Source organism: Macaca thibetana, chromosome 3, assembly GCF_024542745.1.
Source record: "Macaca thibetana thibetana isolate TM-01 chromosome 3, ASM2454274v1, whole genome shotgun sequence".
NCBI lineage: Eukaryota > Metazoa > Chordata > Mammalia > Primates > Cercopithecidae > Macaca > Macaca thibetana.
The window spans coordinates 126,240,285-126,261,215 of record NC_065580.1 but is presented as its reverse complement, the minus strand read 5'-3'; the positions used below and the strand labels follow the sequence as shown (position 1 = coordinate 126,261,215).

The 20,931-nt window shown below is 45.1% G+C and overlaps 1 long non-coding RNA gene across 11 annotated transcripts in view; it reads right to left on the bottom strand.

The window, feature by feature from the left end:
• Nucleotides 1-610: 610 nt before the first annotated feature.
• LOC126950266 (uncharacterized) overlaps nucleotides 611-20,931 on the bottom strand; it is an 81,317-nt gene continuing 60,996 nt past the window's right edge. For 7 of the 11 annotated variants that reach the window (XR_007724109.1, XR_007724108.1, XR_007724112.1 and 4 more), the window contains 8 exons: nucleotides 19,867-19,931; nucleotides 11,633-11,748; nucleotides 9,699-9,796; nucleotides 9,160-9,300; nucleotides 8,882-8,938; nucleotides 8,221-8,285; nucleotides 3,644-3,766; nucleotides 2,333-2,893 (listed from right to left, as the gene is read on the bottom strand). This is a non-coding gene — a long non-coding RNA (uncharacterized LOC126950266). Of the gene's footprint in view, nucleotides 671-2,332; nucleotides 2,894-3,643; nucleotides 3,767-8,220; nucleotides 8,286-8,881; nucleotides 8,939-9,159; nucleotides 9,377-9,698; nucleotides 9,797-11,632; nucleotides 11,749-19,866; nucleotides 19,953-20,931 lie in introns of those variants that run through there. The other 4 variants (XR_007724105.1, XR_007724113.1, XR_007724110.1 and 1 more) reach the window with 4 other exon arrangements.

Here is a 20,931-nt window from a genome sequence, read left to right as displayed (position 1 = left end):
ATGAGCGGGGCCTTCAGAGGCTGACTTGTGGACATTTTGGGCTCGGATTTTGTGGCCTGGACTTGAGGCCTGTTGGGCCTCCTGCACAGAGGCAGGAGCTGGGACTAAAGAGGCCATTGTATGGCAGGAGCTGGGCCTGTACAGGCTGCCGGGAGTCAGAAGATGGGCCTCATGAGGCCACTGTAAAACAGGAGCTCGGTCTTGGAAGGTGGCCATGAGGCAAAAGCTGGCCATTGGGAGGGCAATGAGAGGCAGGAGCTGGGTCTGGTGAGGTCAACTTGAGAAAGTTCTGGGCCTGGAGAGAAGACTGGGAGGCAGGAGCTGGGTCTAAAGAGGCCGTTGTAATGATGGAGCTGGGCCAGTGGAGGCTGTTGTGAGGCAGTAGCCTCATCCGCGGAGACTGCCGTGAGGTAGGGTGTGGGCCTAAATAGACCATTGTGAGTCATGAGCTTGGTCTGTAGAGGCCGATTGGAGAAAGTACGGGGCCTGGAGAGGTTGCAGAGGCTGTTGAGAGGCAAGACCTGGGCCAAAAGATTCAAGTATGTAACATTTATTAGGTACTTTATTTCCTTTATTAAATTGTAATAGATGAAAAGTAATTATAGAACTCACCATAATGTAGAATCAGTGGGCATGTTAAGCTTGTTTTCCTGCGACTAGATGGTCCCATCTGAGCATAGAAGGCGACAGATTAGGCATTAGATTCTCATAGGGACAAAAGCACAACCTAGATCCCTCACATGCACGGTTCACAACAGGGTGCGTGCTCCTATGAGAATCTAATGCTGCTGCTGACCTGAGAGAAGGTGGAGCTCAGGCGGGAATGTGAGCAAAGCGGAGTGGCTGTAAATACAGATGAAGCTTCCCTCACTCGATACCACTCACCTCCTGTTGTGTGGCTCCTTACAGCTCCATGGCTCAGGGGTTGGGGACCCCGGCTTAAGTGCATCCAAAAGCACCCTTCCCACACCAGTCTTCATAGCGGTCAAGTGCAGCAACCACTGAGCTCCCCAGGCATGTGCCTCACTTGGCATTTCATCACAATCAACAGTAAGTGGTAGCTTGAGTCACTGTGAGGTCACTTACCGGAAATCACCGGCATCCCATTTCCCATTGGCAAGGAGCTCAGCACTGTCCCTTGGAAAATCAAACCTATGCCCAAATCCCACCTGTGTGAGTTTATCTCCTGGGACCCTTCCGAGCATATTACTCAGAGTCCAATCAGGAGACAAAAACCACTCAAAAGTTTAAAGTGGTAAAATTTAATCCAGAGAATTATTCATTGTAACAGGGGAACAGCATAACGAGAGATTGGCTAGCACAAAGTAAAGAGAACTCTAGAAAAATCAGGACTAGCCCAGGCCAGGCATGGTGGCTCATACCCAAAATTCCAGCAATTTGAGACGCTAACACAGGAGGACTGCTTAAGGCCAGGAGCTAGAGACCGGTCTGGACAACACAGTGAGACCCTGTCTCTATCCAAAAAAAGAAAAAAATTAGCTGGGAGTGGTGGTACACACTTGTAGTCTCAGCTACTCAGGAAGCTGAAGTTTGAGCCTGGGAGATCAAGGCTGCAGTGAGTCATGATTATGCCACTACAGTCAAGCCTGGGTGACAGAGCAAGACCCTGTCTCAAAGAACAAAACAACAACCATTTACAGACAGAAAAGAAATAGAGCTAATAAGCTAAGGAAAGATGTAGAAATGTGACAAGTAAAGTAATATGAGGTGTTTTACCAATTTAAAATAAACAAAAAATGACATTAAATTTTAATACCCTGTGCTGGCAAAGATGCAGTGAAATGGGCACTTTCTTATACTACGAGGGGTGTTTAAATTGAATATAAGCCTTCCAGGGTAAAGCTTGACAATTTTTTAAAATAATAGAGACAGGGTCTCACCATACTGCCAAACTGCCTCCTCCAACTCTTGGCATCAAGCAATCCTTCTGTCTTAGCCTCCCAAAGTGCTGAGATTATAGCTGGGAGGCACGCAAAACTTTGTCAATTGACATCAAGGGTAATGAGAATGTCCATTCACCATGACTTACAGTAATCTTACTTCTGCAAATACCTTGGGGAGACAATTCAATCTAAACAAAGGTCATCTGTACAAACACAGTGAAAATCTGGGAGTAACTGAAGACAGAGTGGTTAAGTGAAATAAGAAACAGTTATAAGAAATTAAACCACGGTATTAACAGGCAACTGGTAAAAGGTCAGTTGATGTTAGCTGCTACTTTTTTGTTGTTATGAGACAGTGTCTCACTCTGTCACCCAGGCTGGAGTGCAGAGGCTTGATCATGACTCCCTGGGCTCAAGCGATCCTCCCACCTCAGCCTCCCAAGTAGCTGGGACTACAGGAACATGCCACCACACTAGGCTAATTCATGTATTTTTCTGTAGGGATGGTGACTCCCTTTGTTTCCAAGGCCTGTCTCAAACTCTTGGCCTCAAGCCATCCTCCTGCCTCAGCCTCCCAAAGTGTTGTGATTACTGGTGTAAGCCACCACACCTGGCCAGATGCTACTTTTATCAATATTATCATTACTCCACTCAGTTAAAAATTATTATTTTCAAGGCTATGTAATACTATGTGTCCTACAGCATAACTGTAAAAACATATACAGTCGTCCCTCGGTATACAGACAGAATTAGTTCCAGCCCCCCATCTCTGCATATACCAAAATCCATGCTGACTCACGTTTCGCCGTCACCCCTCTGGAACCCACGTATAGGAAAATTCCAAATATGAGTTGGGCATAGTGGCAAGCACCTATAGTCTCAGCCACGTGGGAGGCTGAGACGGGAGGATTGCTTGAGCCTGGGAGGTTGAGGCTGCAGTCAACTGTGATAGCACTACTACACTCCAGACTGGACAACAGAACGAGACTCTGTCTCAGAAAAAAACAAAATAAAACAAAACAGGTTAGAAATTGTAATGAGGCCTGTTGGGCAAAATTCCATATAAGCAAAGTATAAATTAATAAAGCAAATGGCGATAAATTAGTATGACTGACTTTCTCGAGTTTCTGACAATAAAGGTAAGAAAAATGCAAAACACAGAGACAGGGGGTAAAAGAAATTAAGAAAGCATTCAACATGTTTAAGAGGAAGACACTGGCCATGTTTGTGCAGCAGCAGTATGTCACGATATGACATACCTTGGAGAGAAGTTAACAGATGAGGAAGTTCATAAAAATGATCAGAGAAGCAAAATACTGATAGCAATACTCAAGTAAACCACAAAAGTTCCATAACTCATGTCAGCAAAGTGGGAATATTGTACAGTGTGTGTTGACGTTCCTATACAACACTGTTTATTTGCCTTATGTTTGTTTGCAAGGAATGTATATACTAAAAGTTCTTCTTGCTGTCAAAAGAATATGTGTAAGTCATTTGAACGTATTCTTCTGTTTTTCTATTTTTATCTTCCTGCCATCATCCTACGGCCTTACTTTAGAAATGTTTTATTTGTTTAGAAAATTGAACAAGTGCTCGTTGTGGCAGCTCATACCTCTAGGATGGGAGGCAGGGGTGAAAGGGTTACTTAAGGCCAGGAGTTTGACACCAGCCAGGCCAACAAAGTGAGACCCCGTGTCCACAAAACAATTTAAAAATTAGCCAAGTGTCGTCATGTATACCTATAGTCCCAGCTACTCAGGAGGCTCAGGCAGGAGGATCCTTAGCCCAGGAGCTCAAGACTGCAGTGAGTTGTGATAGTACTACTGTACTCCAGCCTGGGTGACAGGGTGAGACCTCATCTCCTAAAATAAAAAACAAAGAAAAAAAATAGTTCAAGTAGCAAGTTGTATGTGGCTTACTCTGAATATTTCTAAACTAGAAGTTCTCAATCTTTTGGGGTCTAGGATGTCTTTACATTTTTTTACTTTATTAAAGACCTCTAAGACTATTTCTTTATATAAACAATTATATTAAAACTAGAAAATAAGACAAAATTTAAAAAATATTCATCACATATTAATAAAGTCATTACATGTTGATACAAGATTCTTAAAATATTTAACATTCATTACATATTAATAATAAAACCATTACATGTTGATATAATACTCACTCTTTCGCCCAGGTTGGAGTGAAGTGGCGTAATCTCAGCTCACTGCAACCTCCGCCTCCCGGGCTCAAGCGATTCTCCTACCTCAGCCTCCCAAGTAGCTGGGATTACAGGCGCCCACTACCATGCCCGGCTAATTATTGTATTTTGTCAGTAGAGACAGGGTTTAGCCATGTTGGCAAGGCTGGTCTTGAACTCCTGACCTCAGGTGATCCACCCGCCTGGGTCTCCTGAAGTGCTGGGATTACAGGCGTGAGCCACCGCGCCCACCCTGATTAATAAATGCTTAAAACACTGATTAGTCAGGCAACAACACTGGGCAGGGGGCTCCTCATTCCCAGTGACGCAAACCCTACTGCATGCCTCAGGGTTTGCAAGGGTTGTAGAGCTGAAAGGCTCTGACTTGAGATTTCATTCTTTTATTTGTACAGTGATACAGGTTCTGCTCTGTCACCCAGACTAGAGTGCAGCTGTGCAATTACAGCTCACTGCAGCCTCAACCTCCTGGCTTCAAGCCATCTCCCTGCCTCAGCTCCCCAGCAGCTGGTACTACAGTTGAGTGCCACCATGCCGGGCTATTTTTTTAATTTTGTTGTAGAGTGAGGGTCTTGTTATGTTGCCCAAGCTGGCCTCAAACTCCTGACCTCAAGAGATCTGCCCACCTCAGCCTCCTGAGTAGCTGAAACTACAAGTACACATCACCATGCCTAGCTACATTTATTTAATTTTGAAAAATATTTTTGTAAAGAGCAGATCTTGCTGTGTTGCCCAGGCTGGTCTTGAACTCCTGCCCTTCAAAGATACTCCCATCTCTGCTTCCCAAACAGCTGGGACTACAGACATGAGCCACTGCAATGAACTTGAAGAGATTTCTTTAATCTAGCATCCCGTACTTGCTAGGATTGGGAAAGGCAGTAGTGTTTTTTTTAATTACTTAATAATTCAGTAAGAATCAAACTCAACCTTGACCTCTGCCTTCTCTCACATCCAGTCTGTCAGGAAATCCTGTTGACTGTCTTCAACACACACTAAAGATCCCCACCCAGCAACTCCCTGGCCTCCTCCCCTACTTCTCCCCTCTGACCATCTCTCAACACCACCATGACCCTGGTCAGGACCAAAATCATCTCCCACCTGGATGTTGCCATAACTTGGCCCCCATGCTTCTACCCAAATCTTCCCACAGCCTTTCTCAACTCAGCAGCCAGAGAATGCTTTTAAACCGGAAGACAGATCATGTCGCCTCTCTGCTTAGAACCCTCCTGTAGTTCCCATCTGAGTCAGAGTCAAAGCCAAAGCCCCAGCAATAACCTCCCAGGGCTTACGTGATCTGTACTGATCCCCACCCAGCAACTCCCTGGCCCCCTCTCCTAATTCTCTCCCTCTCTCCTTCTGCTCCACTGGCCTCCTTCCAGAGCCTCAGACACACCTCGGACACTTTGTTCTGTTGTTTCTGCCTACAATCCTCTTCCCTCAGCACCTTGGCCAGCTCCTTCCCCTCCAAGTCTTTGCTCAATTTTCATTTAGAAGGCCACCTCTGACCATAATATTTAACACTGCCATCTGTCCCCATGCCCACCATGCTCATTTCTTCTTTACTTTCTGCCTTCTTTTTTTCAAGATCTCACTGTCACCAAGGTTGGAGTGCACTGACACAATCACAGCTCACTGCAACCTCAAATTTCCAGGCTCAAGCAATCCTCCCACCTCAGCCTCCCAAGTAGCTGGGACTACAGGTTCATGCCATCATGCCTGGCTAATTGTTTTAGTATTTTATTTTATTTTATTTTATTTTATTTTGAGACAGAGTTTCACTCTTCTTGCCCAGGCTGGAGTGCAATGGTGCAATCCCGGCTCACTGCCACCTCCACCGCCCAGATTCACGTGATTCTCCTGCCTCAGACTCCCAAGTAGCTGGGATTACAGGTGCGTGCCACCATGCCCAGCTAATTTGTGTATTTTTAGTAGAGACAGGGTTTCGCAATGTGGCCAGGCTGCTCTCGAACTCCTGACCTCAGGTGATCTGCCCACTTCGGTCTCCCAAAGTGCTGGAATTACAGGCGTGAGCCACCATGCCTGGCCAATTTTTTCATTTTTTGTAGAGACAGGGTCTTACTATGTTGCCCAGGCTGGTCTTGAACTCCTGGCCTCAAGTAATCCTCCTGCCTAAATTCCTAAAGTGCTGGGATTACTGGCATGAGCCATCATGCCTGGCTTCATGTTCATTTCTTCTTGCTGTTGCAATGTAGTTTCCAGTTTTCTACATTCAGTGGCTTAAAACACCACAAATGTACCATCTTACAGTTCTGGGGGCCAGAAACATAAACTAGGTCTATTAAGGCTAAAGTCAAGGTGTCAGCAGGGCTGCATTCCTTCTGGAGACTCTGAAGTGTTCCCTTGGCTTTTTCACCTTCTAGAAGCCACTCCCATTCCTGGGATCATGGCCCCTGACTCCATCTTCAAAGCCAGAAGTGAAGCATCTTCAAATCTCCCTCTCTTACCTCTGCTTCCATCACCACATCTCCTGCTCCACTTCTGAATCTCCTACCCTCTTTCTTTTATAAAGACCCTGCGATTGCTGGGCATGGTGGCTACCACCCATAATCCCAACACTTTGGGAGGTCAAGGCAGGAGGAACACTTGAGGCCCGAAGTTTGAAACTAGCATGAACAACATAGTGAGACCCACCTCTAGAAAAAAATAAAAATAAATATTAGCCCGACATGGTGGTGTGTGCCTGTAGTCCCAGCTACTTGATAAGCTGAGGTGAGACAATCGATTTAGCCCAGGAGTTTGACATCAGCCTGGGCGACATAAACTAAATCCCATCTCTACAAGGATGAGGTGGGAGGATCACTTGAGCCCAGGAATTTGTGGCCAGCCTGGGCAACACAACAAGACCCCATCTGGCCAACATGGTGAAACACCGACTACAAAAATGAGCTAGGCATGGGTGACGTGCATGTGTAGTCCCAGCTACTTCGGAGGCTGAGGTGGGAGAATCGCTTGATCTCAGGAGGTCAAAGCTATAATAAACTATGATACATCATCGCACCCCAGCCTGGATGACACAGGGAGATTCTGTCCCAAAAAAAAAGAAAAGAAATATAGCACACCAGACTGGGCAACAAAATAAGACCGTCTCTCTCAGAAAAAAAGAAAATCAACTGTTTCTCTGAGTTCTATAAACTGTTCTGGCAAATTATTAAACCCAAGAAGAGAGTTATGGGAACCCCTGATTTGTAACAGGTTGGTCAAAAGTACAAGTGACAACCTAGGACTTGCCACTGGCATCTCAAGTGAGGACAGTCTCGTGGGACTGAGCACCTAACTTGTGGAGTCTGTGCTAAGTCCAGGTAGTATCAGAATAAAATCATGGGATAGCCAGTTAATATCCAGAGCATTGGAGAATTTGGTGTAGAAACTCCATACATACGCTCAGTCGGAAGTGTGTGAGTAGAGACAAACACGGGCTTTTCTGTCACCTGTCTACCTGCTTAACTGCATAGGAGAGGCAATATGTGGTGCTCATGAACAAAGCAAGCATTAAAGTCAGACCAGACCCAACATTTGACTCAGTCTTAATATCCAGGTGAGCTTGAGCAAATCACTCATTATTCCTACATCTTGATCACTTCATTCATAAAACGGGGATAACTGTGGCACCTACCTGTGATTCTGTGAGAATTACTGAAATACTATGCTTGGTGTTATTGTGATCATTATACCTATTCCAAACTATCTGACAAGGACTGTGATGGATGATAACATGAAAAAATTAGAAACTGTAGTCAGGTCTCTCAGGCAAAATTCCATACAAGCAGACTACTGTCTCTACAAAGCATTCCTGCCACACTTAATTCACCATTCCCTGAACAAAATGTGCCATCTTCATTGTCCAGGTCTGTACAGTGCTGGTCTTCCTGCCTGAGCAGCTCACTTCATCCCATCCCAGCCCATTCTTCATCCCTCCACCTCCCCCTTCCCTCCCCACTCTCATACAACTCTTCCTCATCTTTCAGGACTTGGCTTCAAGGGTCACCTTAATTGGAAGCTTCTCTCACGGTCCAAAAGAGCTTCCCACTGCACTTGATGCATGCACTATTATTTGATCATTTTTGAGTTACAGTCCAAGTCTTTTTGTACCTGAATAACATGTTGCCCAGTCAGTCTCTCTTCCTGGATTCAGAAGTCTTTCATGGTAGATCCAGCTGGAAGTGACAAAAAGACATTCTTTTGAAATAAAGGGATGACACAGATAGACAGAAGTTCTTAAACGTCTTAAATGGTATGTGTGTGAAAATTAAACGCAATTCAAAGACTTGTGGGGAACATTTAGGAGGGAAAGTTACTGGGAATGTCATAAAGGGTTAATTTGTATTTTATTTTATTTCTTGAGACATTATTTTTATTTTATTTTTTATTTTCTGTCACCTAGGCTGGAGTGCAGTGGTGCAATTAGGGCTCGCTGCAGCCTCGACCACCTGGGCTCAAGTAATCTCACTTAATTTTTATTTGGTTTAAGAAATAAGTCTTGGTTGAGGGTGGTGGCTTACGCCTGTAATCTCAGCACTTTGGGAGGCCGAGAGGTATATTACTTGAGGCCAGGAATTTGAGATCAACCTGAGCAATATATTAAGACCCTGTCTCTACCAAAAAACAGAGTGAATGTGTGGAAGACAATTTTTCCACAGACTGGGAGTGGAGGGAATAATTTCAGGATGATTCAAATGCATTACATATACTGTGCACTTTATTTCTATTATTACTACATTGTAAGATATAATGAAATAATTCTACAACTTACTATAATGTAGACTCAGTGGGATCTCTGAGCTTGTTTTCCTGCAACGACACTGTCCATCTAGGGTGATGGGAGATAGTGATAGAACATCAGGCATTAGATTCTCATAAGGAGTGCACAACCTAGATCCCTCGCATGCACGCTTCACAACAGGGTTCGTGCTTCTATGAGAATCGAATGCTGCTGCTCATCTGACAGGACACGGAGCTCAGGTGGTCATACAAGCGATAGGAGGGGCTAGAAATACAGATGAAGTTTCCCCTCACTCGCCTGCTGCTCACCTCCGGTTCTATGGCCCTTTGGTTGGAGACCGCTGCTCAAGTGCATTCGAAAGGATCCATCCCATGCCATTCTTCAGAGTCATCTTTACTGTGGCAGTGGTCAACTGTAGCACCCCTAAGCTCGCAGGGCATACGCTTCACCTGGCATTTCACCACAATCAACAGTAAGTGGTAGCTTGAGTCATTGTGAGGTCACTTCCTGGAAATCACCAGCATCCTATATCCCATTAGGAAGGAGTTCAGCACTGTTCCATGGATAACCAAACCTATTCCCAAATCCTATCTGTGTGGGTCTATCTCCTGGTACCCTTCCTAGCATGAATTCTGTATTTGTAGGAGTCTAATCAGGAGACACAATCAACTCAACTCAAAGTTTAAACTGGAATGAGCAAGGTGGATCACACCTGTAATCTCAGCACTTTGGAAGGCCAAGGTGGGTGGATTGCCTTGAGCTTAGGAGTTTGAGACCAGTCTGGGAAATATGGCGAAATCTCATCTCTACAAAAAACACAAAAAATTAGCTATGTGGTGGCACTTACCTGTAATTCCAGCTACGTGGGAGGCTGAGGCAGGAGAATTGCTTGAGCTTGGCAGGTGGAGGCTGCGATGAGCAGAGGTTGTGCCACTGCACTCCAGCCTGGGTGACAGCGTGAGACCCGGTATCAAAAAGAAAAAAATACATATATGTCAATTTAATATAAAAAGTATTAATTTTGGCCAGGCGAAATGGCTCATGCCTGTAATCCCAGCACTTTGGGAGGCCAAGGCAGGCGGATCACCTGAGGTCAGGAGTTCGAGACCAGCCTGACCAACGCAGAGAAACCCCGTCTCTACCAAAAATACAAAATTAGCTGGGCATGGTGGCACATGGCTGTCATCCCAGTTACTCAGGGGGCTGAGGCAGGAGAATCACTTGAACCCGGCAGGCGGAGGTTGCGGTGAGTCGAGATGGCGCCATTGCACTCCAGCCTGGGCAACAAGAGTGAAACTCCGTCTCAAAAGAAAAAAAGGTATTGATTTTAACAGAGGATCAGCATAATGAGGGACACACTAGCACAAAGTAAAGACATCTCTAGAGAATACAGAACTAGCAGAGGTCAGGCATTATGGCTCATGCCTGTAATCCCAGCAATTTCGGAAGCCTAGACAGCAGGATCGCTTGAGGCCAGGAGTTGGAGACCAGTCAGAGCAACATAGTGAGACGCTGTGTCTACCCAAAAAAAAGAACAATATTAGCCAGGTGTGGTGGTGGTGTACACCTGTAGTTCCAGCTACTTGGGAGTCTGGGGTGGGAGGATCCCTTGAACCTGGAAAGTCTACACTACAGTGAGTCAAGATCATGCCACTGAACTCCAGCCTAGGTGACAGAGTAAGACCCTGTCTTAGAAAAAGAAAAGAAAGTGTTAATCCCCCTATGGGAATCTCCTCTTCTCCTGCCCTCTCAGGAACCTCACTTGTCAGTTCTTCTTCCCACTTTCCTGTATCTTTAACCTATCCCCCACTTTTAGCTCCTTCCCACCATCATTTAAATTACTCAAACTTCTTCTATTTTAAAAACCTCTTCCTAAACTCAGTGAGAGGTCTCCTGCACACCCACTGAGCCATCTGCTCCCCTTGGTGCCTTCGCTATAGCAGCTTGAACCATGTCTCTAATCCATGAATCTCATCACGTTACTCCCCCATTTACATCACTTCTCCTTGCCTCCGGGATTAAGTCCAGACCCCTTAACAGCCCCTGCTCTGCCCTGCCTTGCAAGGCAGCCTCACTGCTTGCCCCTCTCCATTTCACCTACTATGGAGTCCAGCTGAGCCTCATCTTTCTCCTCTGGGACTCTCTGAAGTGGGTGATACCCTCTGCTTATAATACGCTTCCCCTTAAACCTCTACTCTCTTCCTGGCTAGCTTCGGCTCCTCTGTCACTTGTCCGCTTTGGCATCACCTCCTCACGGAAGACTTCCTTGACTCCCCAGATTCTCAGGAGCATGGCAGGTGAGGTGCTCCTCCCATGAATGGATGGAGATTAGGGAGAGTGTGTTATTCATGCTTAATTCACCAGTGCTTAGCTCAGTACCTAGCACAAAACAGTTACTGTGGTAGCCAAAGTAATAACCCCCACCCCCACCAATTGTTCATGTCCTATGTTACACAGCACAATTGCATAGGAAGGGGAATTAAGAGTGCAGATAAAATTAATGTTGAAAATCAGCTGACCTTAAAACAAGATTATCCTGGAATATATCTAGAAGAGTCCATGTAATTACAAGCATTCTTTAAAAGTGGAAGAGGGAGGCAGAAGGTTAAGAACCAGAGACAGTGGGCACAGTGGCTCATGCCTGTAATACCAATACTTTGGGAGGCCAGGGCAGGAAAATCCCTTGAGTGCAGGAGTTCAAGGTCAGCTCTGGCAACACACTTGAGGCCCCATCTCTACAAAAAAATCACAACAAGATTCACTGAGTGTCATGGTGCTCACCTGTGGTCCCAGCTCCTGGGAAGGCTGATGTGGCAGGATTGCTTGAGTTTGAGGCTACAGTGAGCCGTGATTGGACCACTGAACTCCATCCTGAGTGACAAGGCAAGGTCCTATTTCTAAAGAAAAAAACGACATTGGAATCAGGGTCCCCTTCATCCTAAGGTGCCTACAAGGCATCTCTCTCTGCAAACGAGTAAACATCATCTTCCAACTCCTCACAGAGTGGAGGAGCAGGAAAACTCCCTCACCTCATTTCTGTGCCACTTGGGAGGTCTGGACAGCCCAATAACCAGCTCCTTGCTGATGATGCAATCAGGAAATGGCTCGAGTTGAGCTAAGGAGAATTTGGATCCTTCTTTTGGTTCTCAACAGGCAGGGTAGGGGCCAGGCATGGTGGCTCATACCTGTAATCCTTGTACTGTGGGAGGCCAAGGTGAGAGGATTGCTTGAGGCCAGGAGCTCAAGACCAGCCTGGGCAACATAGCAAGACCTCGGTGGCATGCACCTGTGGTCCCTACTACTTGGTAGGATGAGGTGGGAGGACTGATCACTTGATCCCAGGAGTTTCAGACAGAGCCAGACCATGTCTCAAAAAGTTAAAAAAAAAAAGAGAGAGAGAGAGAGAGAGAGACTATAGGCAGGCACCACCACATTTGACTAATTTTTAAATATTCTGTAGAGACAAGGTCTTGCTAGGTTGCCCAGGCTGGTCTAAAACTCCTGGCATCAGGCTGGGCATGGGGGCTCATGCTTGTAATCCCAGCACTTTGGGAGGCTGAGGCAGGCAAATCACCTGAAGTCAGGAGTTCGAGACCAGCCTGGCCAACATGGTGAAACTCCGACTCTACTAAAAATACGAAATTAGCCGGGCAGTAGTGGCGTGTACATGTAGTCTCAGCTACTTGGGAGGCTGAGTCAGCAGAATCACTTGAACCTGGGAGGCGGAGGTTGCAGTGGGCCAAGATCGCACCACTGCACTCCACTCTGGGCCACAGAGTGAGACTCTGTCTGAAAAAAAAAAACAGAAAACAAACTCCTGGCATCAACACATCTTCCTGTCTTAGCCTCCCAATGCCCTGGGATTATATTGTTTCCTGTAATTGAAGACACTTGTTCTTATACTGCTTTAAGGTATAAAAGAAAAAACAAAACATAATGACAAATGTTGGTGAAGGCCAGGCATGGTGGCTCAGCCTGTAATTCCAGAACTTTGGGAGGCTGAGGTGGGTAGATCACTCAAGGCCAGGAGTATGAGACCAGCCTGGGCGACACGGTAAAATCCGATCACTCCAAAAAAATATAAAAATTAGCCAGGCATTGAGATGAGAGAATCACTTGTGCCTGGGAGGTCAAGGCTGCAGTGAACTGTGATGGTGTCATTGGGCTGCAGCCTAAGAGACACAGAAGCCCCTATCTAAAAAAAAAATAATGTCAGTGAAGATGTGGAGGAATTGGAACCCACATACATTACTGGTGGGAACATAAAAGCGTGTAAACACTGGGTATTTCTTTTCCTGTCATTTCAATTGGTTTTTTTTTTTTTTTTTTTTTTAATCAAGACAGGGTTTCACTATCTTGCCCAGGCTGATCTTGAATTCATGGGCTCAATTCCTCCCATCGGAGCCTCCTGAGTAGCTGGGATGACAGGTGTGAGCCATCACACCCAACTGGTGTAGCCACTTAAGAAAACAGTCTGGCAGTTTCTCAAAATGTACAGTCATCATATAATGCAACAACTTCACTCCTAGGCATATATCCCAGAGAAATAAAAATATATATCCACACAAATATATATTGTACAACAATCTTCAGAGCAGCATTATTCATAATGGCCAAAACATGAAGACAACCCAAATGTCCACCAACTGATGAACAGATAAACAAAATGCAGCGTGTCTCTACCACGGAATATTACTCAGCAATAGGACGATGAAAGGTTGATACACACTATGACATAAAGGAACTTTGAAAACATTGCGCTAAGAGGAAAAAAAAGCCACAAAAGATCACATATTGTACAATTCTATTTGTCCAGATTAGGCAAATCTATAGCGACAAAAAAATGAATCAATGGTTGCCTAAGGCTGGGGGCCAAGGCAGGTGGGGGGAGTAGGAGGTAGTGGCTAATGGGTATGGATTTCTCTATAGGGTAATAAAAGATTCTAAAAGTGACTGTGGTGATCGATGCACAGCTCTCTGAGTATTCTAAAACCTACTGAATTGCAGATTTCAATAAATAAAGTGAATGGCATGTGAATAATATTTTAATAAAGCTATTAATTTAAAATAATAGCACAGGTAGTCATGCCTGCCTGTAATCCCAGCACTTTGGGAGGCTGAGTCAGGAGGATCACTTGAGGTCAGGAGTTTTGAGCCTAGTGTGAGCAACCTGGCAAGATCCCATCTCTATGATAAAAAATGAAAAAATTAGCTGGGCATGGTGGCACACGCCTGTAGTCCCAGCTATTTCGGAGACTGAAGTGGGAGAACTGCTTGAGTCCAGGAGTTTGAGGCTACAGTGAACCATGACCATGTCACTGTACTGCAGCCTGAGCAACAGAGCAAGACCCTGTCTCTAAAAAGGAAGGAAAACAAATGCAAGTTTGTATCACTTTGTGAGTGCAGCCAAGTTGGAGGAGAAACAGACAAGAACAAAAGAGCACTGAATAACGAGGGTGAGTGGCTGGTTAGGCTCGGTTGCTAGCTAAGTGGTTTGTAAAGAATTCATTAGTAAAGTTACAGCTCTGGGGACAGTCACGCAAAGAATGAATGCTAAATTCATTACAAATGCCCATGGTCTTTCTTTACATGCCTTCTAGTGAAAAATTCCTAAGTGCCTAAATAGCAAGTCTGCAACAATACCAGCTGTTTATTAAAGACTACGAAAAAGAAATGGAGGCCAGGCCTGGTGGCTCACGTCTGTAATCCCTGCACTTTGGGAGGCTGAGGCAGGCAGATCACCTGAGGTCAGGAGTCCAAGATGAGCCTGGCCAACATGGTGAAACCGTGTCTCTACTAAAAATACAAAAATTAGCTGGGTATGGTGGCGGACAACCATAATCCCAGCTACTCAGGAGGCTGAGGCAGGAGAACTGCTTCAACCCAGAAGGCAAGAGTTACAGTGAGCTAAAATTGTACCACTGCACTCCAGCCTGGGCGACAAGAGCAAGACTCTATCTTAAACAAAAAAAAGAAAAAAAGAAATGGCATCTTCTTCAAGAATGACATAGTTTTTCATGATAAAGCTCTAATTTTGCATTTGTTCAAGTATTGATTAGATTTACCCAATATGACACCAATCTTGGATAAAGTACAAACAACACAATTTCATTTTCTCAATAATCAAAACTGACTAGGTAGTCTAATATCAATTCCGATCTTATTAAACAATGATCAGATTTTTAAAATTATGGAATGATGGAGCAAATAAGATGTTACAACCTGTTCCAAGGGGAATTCCAAAACCCACACATATCTGAGACCGTCAAGTATGATGAAATATATTTGATTACTATACTGAAAAATAAACTGATTATAAAGCCAACAACAGTTGGGCAGGGGTCTCCTCATCCACAGCCACACAAACCCGATCATGCAGCTATGTGGTTGCAAGGCCTACATAGCCTAGAAGGGTCTGGTCTGACTTGGGATTTCATTTCATTTGTATTTGTATTTTGAGACAGGGTCCCACTGTGTCACCCAGGATGGAGTGCAGTGGTATAATCATAGCTCACTGCAGCCTTGACCAACTGGGCTCAAGAGATGCTCCTGCTTCAGCTGCCCCAATACCTGGAAATACAGGCAAGTACCACCATGTCAGGCTTTTTTTTAATTATTATTAATTTTTTTAGAGAGAGAAGTCTTAATATGTGGCCCAAGCTGGCCTCAAACTCCTAGCCTCAAGAGATCTGCCCACCTCAGCCTCCTGAGTAGGTATACACCACCATGCGCCGCTATATTTATTTTATTTTATTAAATTTCTTTCTTTTATTTTTGTAGAGAGGAGGTCTTATTATGTTGCCCAGGCTGCTCTCAAACTCATGGCCTTAAAACATACTCCCATCTCTACCTCTCAAACTGTTGGAACTATACGTGTGAGCCACTGCCCCTGGCCTGACTTAGGATTTTTTTTATCTAGCATCCTTTACTTGGTAGGATTGGGAAAGGCAGTAGGGTTTTTTTTTTTTAATTACTTAATAATTCAATTAGAATCAAACTCAACCTTGACCCCTGCCTTCTCTCACAGCTCACATCCAGTCTGTCAGGAAATCCTATTGACTGACTTCAACATGTATCCAGGCTCTGACCATCTCTCACCACCACTGTGCACCAGGTCAGGACCACTATCATCTCTCACTGGGATGTTGCCACAGCTTGGCCCCCATGCTTCTACACAAATCTTCCCAGAGTCTTTCTCAACTTGGCAGCCAGGGTGTGCTTTAAATCAGGAGACAGATCATGTCGCCTCTCTGCTCAGAACCCCTCGGTGGTTCCCATTTTAGTCAGAGTAAAAGCCAAAGCCCCAGGAATAGCGTCCCAGGGCTTACACGATCTGTACCGATCCCAGCCCAGCAACTCCCTGGCCTCCTCGCCAACTTCGCTCCCTCTCTCTCTTTGCTCCACTGGCCTCCTTCCAGAGCCTCAGACACACCAGGGAGTTTCCTCCTAATGCCTTTATCCTGTTGACTCAGCCTACAGAGCTCTTCCCTCAGCACCTTGGCCAGCTCCATCATCTGCCTCAAACTTTTGCTCAATATTCACTTATGAGGCCAACACTGACCACTCTACTCAACATTGCCCTTTGTCCCCATTCCCATCATGCTCATTTCTTTCTTTCTTTTTGAAACAAGGTCTTGCTCTATTGCCCAGGCTGGAGTACAGTGGTGCAATCATAGCTCACAGCAACCTCAACCTCCCGGGCTTAAACAATCCTCCCGCCTCAGCCTCCCTAGGAACTGAGACTACAGCTGCATGCCACAATGTCTGGCAATTTTTTTTTTTTTTTTTTTTTTTTTTTTGAGACAGAGTCGCAGTCATCCAGGCTGAAGTGTAACAACGCGATCTCGGCTCGCTGCAAAGTCTGCCTTTCAGGTTCAAGTGATTCTCTGCCTCAGCTTCCCGAGTAGCTGGGATTACAGGCACCACACCTGGCTAATTTTTGTATTTTTAGTAGAGATGGGGTTTCACCATCTTGGCCAGGCTGGTCTTGAACTTCTGACCTCATGATCCAACCCCCTCAGCCTCCTATAAGTGTTGGGATCACAAATGTGAGCCACCGCGCCCAGCCTTTTTTAAAAAAAACTTTTTTAGACATGAGGTCTCATTATGTTGTCCAGGCTGGTCTTAAGCTCCTGGGCTCAAGCGATCCTCCTACCTCAGCCTCCCAAAGTGCTGGGATTACAGGCATGAGCAACTGTAACATAAAGCCCCAGCTTCATGTTCACTTTTTCTTGCTGCTACAACAAACTACCCTATATTTAGCGGCTTGAAACACCACAAATCTACCACCTTACAGTTCTGGGGTCCAGAAGCCCAACTAGGTCTATTACGGCTAAAGTCAGGTGTCAGAAGGGCTGCATTCCTTCTGAAGGCTCTAGAGAGAATGTGCTCCCTTGCCTTTTCCAGCTTCTAGAAGCCACCCCCATTCCTTGACTCATCTTGAAGATGGCCCCTGACTCCATATTCAAGGCCAGAAGTGCAGCATCTTCAAATCTCCCTCTCTGACCTCTTCTTCCATCACCACATCTCCTTCTCTAATTCTGACTCTCCTACCTCCTCCTTTCTCTTATAAAGATCCTTGATTGGTGGGCATGGGGGCTCCCAACTGTAATCCCAACACTTTGGGAGGCCAAAGAGAAAGGAACGCTTGAGGCCAAGAGTTCGAGACCAGCCTGGGGAACATAGGAAGACCCCCGCCTTTATAAAATTCAAATTAAAATCAGCTGGACATGGTGATGCACGCCTGTAGTTCCAGCTACTGGAGAGGCTAAGGTGGAGGATTGCTTTAGCCTAGGAGGTCAAAGCTGCAGTGAGCTATGATCACATCACTGCACTCCAGCCTCAGTGGCAGAGCGAGACTCTGTCTCAAATGTAAGAAAAGAAATATACATTTGGTCTCTGCCCCTGGTTCCTGGCATAGAACTTCTAAAGCTCTTATAAAGTCCTTAGTGACGGAGGTAATAGGAGCATTTCCTGTTTTAATATTCAGTCTTAGTCCCAGTTTCCTGACACAAGGGCCTCTGAGGTCTTTCAGATCTGCAGCATGGTAAGAATGCATGTGGGATGCTGTTGAGCTGACAGAGTGGCTGCAAGCTCCCAGACTGCTTCAGGAGGAGGGCTGGCTGCCAGAGGAACCAACCACATTTTTTTTTTAAACGGAGTTTGGCTCTTGTAGTCCAGGCTGGAGTGCAATGGCACAATCTCAGCTCACTGCAACCTCCGCCTCCCAGGTTCAAGCAATTCTCCTACCTCGGCCTCCTGAGTAGCTGGAATTATAGGGATGTGCCACAACGCCCAGCTAATTTTTGTATTTTTAGTAGAGATGGGGTTTCACCATGTTGGTCAGGCTGGTTTCAAAATCCTGACCTCAAGTGATCTGCACGCCTCGGCCTCCCAAAGTGCTAGGATTACAGGCATGAGCCACTGCGCCCAGCCCCAACCACATTTCTTGAGGCTTGGAACTTTCAGCCTCACCTGCCGAACTCCAGGAGGCAAAAGGGACTGGAGATTGACTTAGCTACCAATGGTCAATCAATCATGCCTCCATAAAAACCCAAACAACAGGGTTTGGAGAACTTCTGTGTCGCTGAACACAAGGAGGTGCTGGGAGGGTAGTGTGCTCAACAGAGGGCATGGAAGCTCTGTGCCCCTCCCCACTTACCTTGCCCTGTGCATCTCTTTCACTGGCTGTTCCTGAGATGGAGCCTTTACATTGAGCCAGTAACAGAAAATAAGCTGGCCAGATGAGGTGGCTCATGCCTGTAATCCTAGCACTTTGGGAGGCAGAGGTGGGGGGAAATCACTTGAGTCTAGGAATTTGAGACCAGCTTGGGCAACATAACAAGACCCCATCTATACAAAAAATAAAAGAAATTAGCCAGATGTGGTGGTGGGAACCCTGTAATTCCAGCTACTTGAGAGGCTGAGACAGGAGAATCACTTGAGCCCTGGAGGTTGAGGCTTCAATGAGCTATGATTGCACCACTGCACGCCAGCCTGGACAACAGAGCAAGGCCCTGTCTTTTAAAAAAAAAGAAAGAAAGAAAAGGAAAAACCTGTTTTTCTAAGTTCTGTGAGTTGTTCTAGCAAATAACTAAACTGAAGAAGAGAGTCATGGGAAACCCTGATTTCTAACTGGTTGGTCGAAATACAGGTGACAACCTAGGACTTGCCATTGGCATCTGAAGTAAGGGTGGTCTTGTGGGACTGAGCCCCTAACCTGTGAGGTCTGCACTAACCCCAGGTAGTGTTGGAATGGAATTGTGGAATACGCAGTTGGTATCCAGAGAGCTGGAGAACTGCTGTAGAAACTCCACACACACATTTGGTTAGAAGTGTGTGAGTAGAGAAAAACATGAGTTCTTCTCTCACCTGTCTACCTGCTTAACTGCATAGGAGAGACAATGCACGGTGCTCATGAACAAGGCAAGCATTAAAGTCAGACCAGACCTAACATTTGATTCAGTCTTAATATCCATGTGAGCTTGGGCAAATCGCTCATTAACCCCAGGTCTTCATCATTTCATGCATAAAATGGGGATAACTGTGGCACCTACCTATTTTTGTGAGAATTAATGAAATACTATGCTTGATGTTATTGTGATCATCACACTCTTTGACAAGGACAGTGATGCATGATAACACAAAAACTTAGAAACTGTAATGAGGTCTCGGGCAAAATTCCATACAAGCAAATTACTGTCTCTACAAAGCATTCCTGCCACACTTAATTCACCATTCCCTGAACAAAATGTGCCATCTTCATTGTCCAGGTCTGTACAGTGCTGGTTTCCCTGCCTGGGCTGCTCACTCCATCCCATCCCAGCCCATTCCTCATCCCTCCACGTCCCTCTTCCCTCCCCACTCTCATACAACTCTTCCTCATCTTTCAGGACCTGGCTTCAATGTCACCTTAACTGGAAGCTTCTCTCACCCTCCAGAAGAGCTTCCCATTGCACTTGATGCACGCACTATTACTTGATCATTTCTGAGTTATAGTCCAAGTCTTTTCGTACCTGGATAACATGTTGCCCAGTCAGTCTCTCTTCCTGGATTCAGAAGTCTTTCATGGTAGATCCAGCTGGAGTGACAAAAACACATTCTTTAAAAAAAAAAAAAAAAAAGAAAAGAAAAAAGAGGGATGACACAGACAGACATCAGTACTTAAAAGTTTTAAATGGTATGTGAAAAACAAACAAAATGCAAGGGCTTCCAGCAGAAACATAGGAGGGAAAGTGTTACTGGGAAATATAACAGAAGGTTACATTTTATTTTATTTTTAGAAAAAGGGTCTTGCTCTATCGCCTAGGCTGGACTGCAGTGGTGCAATCACAGTTAGCTGAAGCCTCAACCTCCAGGGCTCGAGCAATATTCCCATCTAATTTTTATTTTATTTAAGAAACAGTCTTGCTCTTACCAAAGCTAAAGTGCAGTGGTGTGATCATAGCTTACTGCAGCCTCAACCTTCTAGGCTCAAGTGATCCTCCAGTCTTAGCCTCCCCAGTAGCTGGGACTATAGGTGTACAGTGCAATGTGTACCTCAATATTTTTTTAATTTTTAGTAGAGACAAAGTGTCGCTATGTTGACCAGGCTGGTGGTGATCTCCCACACTCAGGCAGTTCTCCCACTTAAACCTTCCAAAGTGCTGAGATTACAGGTGTGACCTGCCTGTAACACCACAGAGGTGTGACCTCACACCTGGCTGAGGGGGTTAATTTTTAATTATATAAAGAACTCAAAGAAAATATTAGAAGGAGCCTAAGTGCCTACAGCAGCTGATGAGTAAACTGTGATACATCTATATAACAAAATATTATGCAACCATGAAAAGGATTAAGATAGATCAATAGGTATTGGCACAAATGTCCACGAAATATGAAAATGTGAAGTGATGTTCAATCACCATGTATGTGTCTTGAAGGATATGGCCCATTTTCTCAATAGCAATTATTTCCTGAGATAAGATTATGGGTCTAAAGACTGAAGGAAATTTTTCACTTATTTATTTAAAAGTATTTACTGTTTTTATAATTTAATAAAAGATTAAACAGATCATCGCATTAGTAAAAGACAAATTAAT